Source organism: Schistocerca piceifrons, chromosome 3, assembly GCF_021461385.2.
Source record: "Schistocerca piceifrons isolate TAMUIC-IGC-003096 chromosome 3, iqSchPice1.1, whole genome shotgun sequence".
NCBI classification, from domain to species: Eukaryota; Metazoa; Arthropoda; class Insecta; order Orthoptera; family Acrididae; genus Schistocerca; species Schistocerca piceifrons.
This window is the reverse complement of record NC_060140.1, coordinates 205529011-205536877: the sequence shown is the minus strand read 5'-3', so window position 1 is coordinate 205536877 and position 7867 is coordinate 205529011.

The following is a 7867-nucleotide window of genomic DNA, read 5'->3' as shown; positions in this document are numbered from 1 at the left end:
TGCAGTGTCTTCAGTGTAATTATTGTCTCTGAGTGGAAGTGTCATTTCTGTTTGTCTCACTGCGTGTTTCTTTCAGTCACCTTCTGTACTGCACTGTACTGTAATAGTTGCTTCTAGGTATGCTTCAACTTTCATTCAGCTAAAGTGACATCAGTGAGTCAAGCTCCATCTTTCACCTTTAATAGCAGGTTACGTACACTACTGGACATTAAAATTGCTACACCACGAAGATGACGTGCTACAAAGGCAAAATTTAACCGATTGGAAGAAGATGCTGTGATAAGCAAATGATTGGCTTTTCAGAGCATTCAGACAAGGTTGGCACCGGTGGCGACACCTACAACGTGCTGACATGAGGAAAGTTTCAACCGATTTCTCATACACAAACAGCAGTTGACCGGCGTTGCCTGGTGAAACGTTGTTGTGATGCCTCGTGTAACGAGGAGAAATGCGTACCATCATGTATCCGACTTTGATAAAGGTCGGATTGTAGCCTATCGCGATTGTGGTTTATCGTATCGCGACATTGCTGCACGCATTGGTCGAGATCCAATAACTGTTAGCAGAATGTGGAATCGGTGGGTTCAGGAGGGTAATGCGGAACGCCGTGCTGGATCCCAACGGACTCGTATCACTAGCAGTCGAGATGACAGGCATTTTATCCACATGGCTGTAACGGATCGTGCAGCCACGTCTCGATCCCTGAGTCAACAGATGGGACGTTTGCAAGACAACAACCAACTGCACGAACAGTTCGACGACGTTTGCAGCAGCATGGACTCGTGTATTCGTCATCATCATACTGGTGTCTCACCCGGCGTGATGATATGGCGTGCAATTGGTTACACGTCTCGGTCACCTTTTGTTCGCATTGACGGCACTTTGAACAGTGGACGTTACATTTCAGATGTGTTATGACCCGTGGCTCTACCTTTCATTTGATCCCTGCGAAACCCTACATTTCAGCAGGATAATGCATGACCGCATGTTGCAGGTCCTGTACGGGCCTTTCTGGATACAGAAAATGTTCGACAGCTGCCCTGGTCAGCACATTCTCCAGATCTCTCACCAATTGAAAACGTCTGGTCAATGGTGGCCGAGCAAGTGGCTCGTCACAATATGCCAGTCACTGCTCTTGATGCACTGTGTTATCGTGTTGAAGCTGCATGGGCAGCTGTACACGTACACGCCATCCAAGCTCTGTTTGACACAATGCCCAGGCGTATCAAGGCCGTTATTACGGCCAGAGGTGGTTGTTCTGGGTTCTGATTTCTCAGGATCTATGCACACAAATTGCGTGAAAATGTAATCCAATGAATACCTGTTTAGCATCTGCATTTCTTCTTGGTGTAGGAATTTTAATGATCAGTAGTGTATTTAGCATTTCCTGTGTTTCCTTAGAAGGATATATTGCTTACATTTCGTGCGTATTTTTGTATTTAAGACGTTTAATCTTGCGTTTTGTAACTACATATTCAGGCAGTCTGTAGCTCAATTGTCATTTCTTCTGAATAGCCAGTTACACAGTTCATTAAATTATCGGTGTCAATTGCTGACATGTCAGGAAGGTAAAATGTTGCATATATACGATGGTCGCCCACAAAGTAAGTTCCGTTTCTATTTCTATCCGTGTCAGTGCTACGATCATAGTTCCGAGCATGCGCGGCAGTTACTCTGACTCAAGGAGAAGACATGTACGCCATTTTCAGTTCGCTGCTGCCGACGTGTGCTTTGTAGTGATTCTTTATAATGTCAGCCGTAATTGAAAATGTCGCCGCGTGTGAAATCAGATCTGTGATTCGATTTATAAATGCAAAGAAAGTTAAACCAAAGGAAATTCATCTTCAAATCTGCGAGGTTTACGTACAAAATGCTATGAGTGATTCAATGGTTAGATGATGGGTCAGACTGTTCAATGAAGGACGTGATCAAGTGCACGATAAGAACGAAGTGGACACTCGTCTGTGGTTACTGATGAACCGGTTCACACAATTGAAGAGAAGATTAAGCACAACCGTAAGTTTGCACTTAGTGCCCTTGCTATGGAAGTTTCGCAAATCTCATGATCACTAATTCATGAAATTGTTACTGAAAAACTGAAATTTCGAGAACTTTGCTCACGTTGGGTACCCAAAATTCTTACTGAACAACACAAAAAAACAACAGATGGCAGTGCACTTCAGTTTTTGACACGCTACAATGAAGAAGGCGATGGTTTTCTTTCTTGGACAGTCACGGGGGATGAAAGTAGGGTATCGTACGACATCCCTGAAACAGAACGGCAATCAATGGCACATTTCATCCCCCAACGAAGGTTAAGCCAAAGCAAATCTTGATACCGCGAAAAGTCATGTGCACCGTTTTTTGGAGCAGAAAAGGCATTTTGCTGATTGATTTCTTTCCACGAGGGCAAACAATCGATGCACATAGTTACTGCGAGACCATTAAGAAATTGCGCCGCGCGGCGGCATTTTCAATTACGGCTGACATTATAAAGAAGCACTACAAAGCACACGTCGGCAGCAGCGATCTGAAAATGGCGTACATGTCTTCTCCTTGAATCAGAGTAACTGCTGCGCATACGCGGAACTGCGATCGTAGCGCTGTCGCTGATAGAAACGGAACTTACTTTGTGGACGACCCTCGTAGGTACCTGTCAGTTTTTGTAGGTTACTTCTTCACAGTCTTGCTAACATTGGTAGGATGTGAGCATGTTGCATGCGGACGCTGGGGGAGCTGGCCGTAATTCGCGAACAGTTGAATGTAATTTTGCCTACGGTAAGCCGCCTTCAGGCTACTGTCTCGGGATGTAGCGGTGGCCGAGAATCCAGTGCGTCGCATGGGACACCTCAAGTGTCACTTGTTTCTTCCACCGGCTCTGCTGCTGAGGCGTCTTATAGTGTACCCGACTCGGTGGATCCACCCTCACAGCAAGGTGAGGCAGGTGGTAACTAGAGATGGGCGAACTCGTTCATTCTTGGGAACTAATTCACTGGTGATCGCTCTTTTTTTGGAACCATTCATTTTTACTCGTTCGCCGTTCATTTGTGCTTGGTATATCGTTCTTATGAAAAACTGAAAATTAGTAGCATAGGGACTGAAGATGGAAGGCACCAAGAAGAGGCACTTGCCTCCCCTCTGGAGTATAGAGCTTTTATTCGTAACCGTATTCTCACACACTTGTAATTTTCGGGATTCTGCAAAACCTTTCGTTTAGCCAACTGTAGCGTTATGTGGCTGATCCGCTGTGAAATAAATATGGTGGCGCACGAGAAACCGGCCCCGAGTACAGACTGCTCGCCATTTACGCACGATTTGTTGACCGCTACGAGCAGAATATATACACATGTAATAATTAGCAGCGAAGAAATAACAAATAAGCTAATGCAAACGACAACTTCGAAACAATAGATGACGACTGGTGGGCAACAATGAGCAGTCTAGTACTTGGGGCCGATTTTTCGTGCGCCACCCTGTACCACTGAAATAATATTGCAGAAGTTACCATATTCTCTATACAAAGTGTGACCCCAGACGCTCGATTATGGAGCGCGGGCTTCATTCGGATGTAAGTCGGTCTGCCTTCCATACAATGAACATGCTGTTGTACCTTGGATAAAAAAAAAAAAAAGACGGAAAATGGCCACTCGTGGGTGTCATGCCGACTTCCTTCGCATGTGTAATAACAAAAAAAGAAACTTGCCTTTTTATAAGTATTTCTTCTGCTCTTTATCGAAATAGTGAAGTAAGCTGATATGATGTATGTATTACATACCACGTAATTTTTATGTTATAAAATACATTTTAATTACCGGTCATGGACGCTGAATGGAATACAAAAAGAACCAGAAGGTCAGAGTTCAAAAAAGGTCTGAAACAGATCTAGAATGAGCGCGTACAGCAAACGAAACGAACAACTCCATACTGAACTATGAGCAGTCGGCAGTGGAACTGCGACGAGTGGCCATGCGAAGAAGGACGAGTCCGGCCGAGCTAGACCGAGACCGAGACGACGGGAACGGGACCGAGGCCGACGTGCCGTTGCGGGAACGAGACCGACCGTTTCCCGTTCCCGGGAACTACAAGTAGAAAGCCACGACCGAAGTGAACTATGAAAGACCATTCATTAAAATTTGTTCCTCGCTCTTTCCGTTCATCTTGATGAACCGTTCCTCGCTCGTTCCGTTCATCTTGATGAACCGTTGTTATTTATAATCCGTCTTGATTGCAAAAAAATGTTTATTCACATGACCTGTTTCGGTTCATCTAGAACCATCTTCAAATCTGTAACGATAATGATACTAATTTACTAATTCACAAATGCAAACCTTTTTCATCCTATCCAATCAACATCAAATGTACCAGAACGTACCCGCAATTTCGGTTACAGGAGTAACCCGTCCATACACAGCAACCTTCACATGATGCGTCACATAAAATTGGTTGGCAGAATGCAAGTCATTTATAGTAATTATGAAACTTACCGACAGGTGGTGTCTGGTACATTTGTTACATTACATATGCACATACTGTATTAAGCAGATTTTTGGTAATTTACTTATATTTTAAGAAACAGTCCCTTATGAGCTCTATGCAGGATGTCTAAATTTTGTTCAATGTTCGTGACTGAGTGCTTTAAGGCAACCATATGCGCCCCAAACGCTGTTTTGTTTTGAGAGTAGGTGTGCTCCCTGAATCTGGTCTCAAAGTTCCTACCAGTCTGCCCTATATATTGTTTACAGCAGTCATAACATTTGATCTTATATACACCTCAATCCTGAAATTTATTTCTACTATTACATATTTTGTGCCGGAGCTTCAGTTTTAGCGTGTTGTTTGGAAGAAATTGAAATATACACCCACAAAAAGAAAGATCCGGATTTAATCCTCAAGGAGCAAAGCGAGTTCAATCATAGCGCCTATTTTAGTATTTATGACGACTTACTGAGATGACAACTGTTGCCTGTGGAGGTCCAGGCCGAGGGATGAGAGATGGGGCATGGTGGGGAAGCTGGAAGATGCGCGCAGCGCCTGGCGTCGTTGACGGGGCCCTCCTGAGGGGCCCTCTTGCCCGCGGCGATGGACATCACACGACTGAGCGGATCGCGGCACAACACCGAAATGACGGGAACCACGGAAGCAAACCATGGAGGAAAACAAGTCTACACCAGCACCATGGATATAGAAATCGCGCTTTGTTTTCGATCGTACAAAAATGGTAATTTTATTGTGTATTTTAATTTTGACAAGTACAGATTTTAACCTTGACATCTACAGATTTTAATTAACTATTTTTAGAGATAAAAGTAAATTATCAAAAATCTACTTAATGCAGTATCTGCATATGTAATGCAACAAATGTACCAGACGTCACCTGTCAGTAATAGTTTCATAATTAATATAAATGACGTGCATTCTGCAACCAATTTTTTGTGACGCAGCATGTGTAGGTTGCTGTGTATGAACGGGTTACTCTTGTAACCGAAATTGCAGGTACATTCTGGGCATTTGATGTTAACTGGATAGGATGAAAAAGGTTTGCATTTGTGAAATAGTAAATTAGTATCGTTATCGTTACAGATCTGAAGATGGTTCTAGATGAACCGAAACCGGTCATGCGAATAAATATTTTTTGCAATCAAGACGGATTATAAATAACATTGGAAAAACCAGTAATTGCGGTTATCGCATTAGACATTATGTCTGTTTTTGTGTTGAGGAACCGTTCCTTTGGACCCGTTAGTTCGCGAACGACCCATCTCTAGTGGTAACGCTTTCGCTCCGTTCGAGGCTGGGCGTGTGGCCTCGCCTAATCGCCATGTGAGTGAACAAATGGTTCAAATGGCTCTGAGCACTATGGGACTTAACATCTGAGGTCATCAGTCCCCTAAACTTAGAACTACTTAAACCTAACTAACCTAAGGACATTACATACATCCATGCCCGAGGCGGGATTCGAACCTGCGACCGTAGCGGTCGCGCGTTTCCAGACTGAAGCGCCTAGAACCGCTCGTCCACACCGGCCGGCTGAGTGAACAAGTGGTCCGTTCCTTCAGCAGGTCCGAGCAGGCACACATGGGCAGAAGCTTGCTAGTTAACGGGAGCTCCAACGTGAGGCACGTTATGGAGCTCCTTTGCAAGACAGCATATAGCATTCAAGGCTGGAAAGAAGGCCAATTTGCACCCGCTGTGTCTGCTGGGGGAGGGGAGGGGGGGGGGAGGCTCGTCCGTGATGTGGAGGCGGCCTTGTCTGCGGCTATCGATCGGGCGGGGTGCAGTTGTCTGCAACTTGTGGCTCGCGTAGGCACCACGACGTCTGTCGCATGGATTCTGATACCATTCTCATTCAGGCGGTTAGTGGAGGTGGTGAACGTTGCCGTTGCTGGCCTTTAGCGTGGAGTGCAATAAGAGCTCGCAATTTGCTGCAACGTTCCCAGAGTTGATCGGGGTCCTTTGGCTTGGAGTCGAGTGGAGGGTCTCAGCCAAAGGCTTCGTTTACCCTGTGGCTCAAGGTTCCTAGACCTGCATTACTCGGTGGGGAATTGTAGGACTCCCCTTGATAGGTCGGTGGTGCACTACGCAGCAGAAGCAGCTACTCGGGTAGTTTTTAGGCCAGTTGGTAATTTGAGGTACTCTGGTAAACACTCGCCAGACGATACGCAGATGGGAAAATCAGACCTCGTTCAGACACTTCGACGGTCTAAATTTTATCAGTAAACTGTCGAAGTATTCGCAATAAAGTACTCACGCTCAGATTGTTCTTGGGACTGAGAACTGCCTAAAACACGAAGTAGAAGGCTCTGAGATATTTAGCGAGTCATGTAATATTTATCGGCAGGACTGTTTAGATGACATTGGAAGGAGAGTGTTCCTTGCATTCACAAAAATATTGTCTATTGAGGTTGAAATTGAGTGTAACAGTGAAGTTATCTGGTCTCGTATAACACGTCTAGGTGAAACCAAGTTAATGGTAGGATGTTTTCATCGGCCACCTGATTCCGTTTGACAGTTCTAGAGTCATTGAATGGAAGGCTACGGTCAGTAGTGCGTAAGTACCCAGATTATGTAATACTAGTCGGAGGCAACTATAACTTGCCGGATAGACTGGGATATTCAAATGGTTCTAAACACTATGGGACTTAACATCTGAGGTCATCAGTCCCCTAGACTTGGAACTACACTACTGGCCATTCAAATTGCTACACCATGAAGATGACATGCTGCAGACGCGAAATTTAACCGACAGGAAGAAGATGCTGTGATATGCAAATGATTAGCTTTTCAGAGCATTCACACAAGGTTGGCGCCGGTGGCGACACCTACAAAGTGCTGACATGAGGATAGTTTCCAACCGATTTCTCATACACAAACAGCAGTTGACCGGCGTTGCCTGGTGAAACGTTGTTGTGATGCCTCGTGTAAGGAGGAGAAATGCGTACCATCACGTTTCCCACTTTGATAAAGATCGGATTGTAGCCTGTCGCGATTGCGGTTTATCGTATAGCGACACTGCTGCTCGCGTTGGTCGAGATCCAATGACTGTTAGTAGAATATGGAATCGGTGGATTCAGGAGGGTAATACGAAATGCCGTGCTGGATCCCAACGGCCTTGTATCAGTAGCAGTCGAGATGACAGGCATCTTATCCGCATGGCTGTAACGGATCGTGCAGCCACGTCTCGATCCCTGAGTCAACAGATGGGGACGTTTCCAAGACAACAACCATCTGCACGAACAGTTCGACGACGTTTGCAGCAGCATGGGCTATCAGCTCGGAGACCATGGCTGCGGTTACCCTTGACGCTACATCACAGACAGGAGCGCCTGCGAAGGTGTACTCAACGACGAACCTGGGTGCACGAATGGCA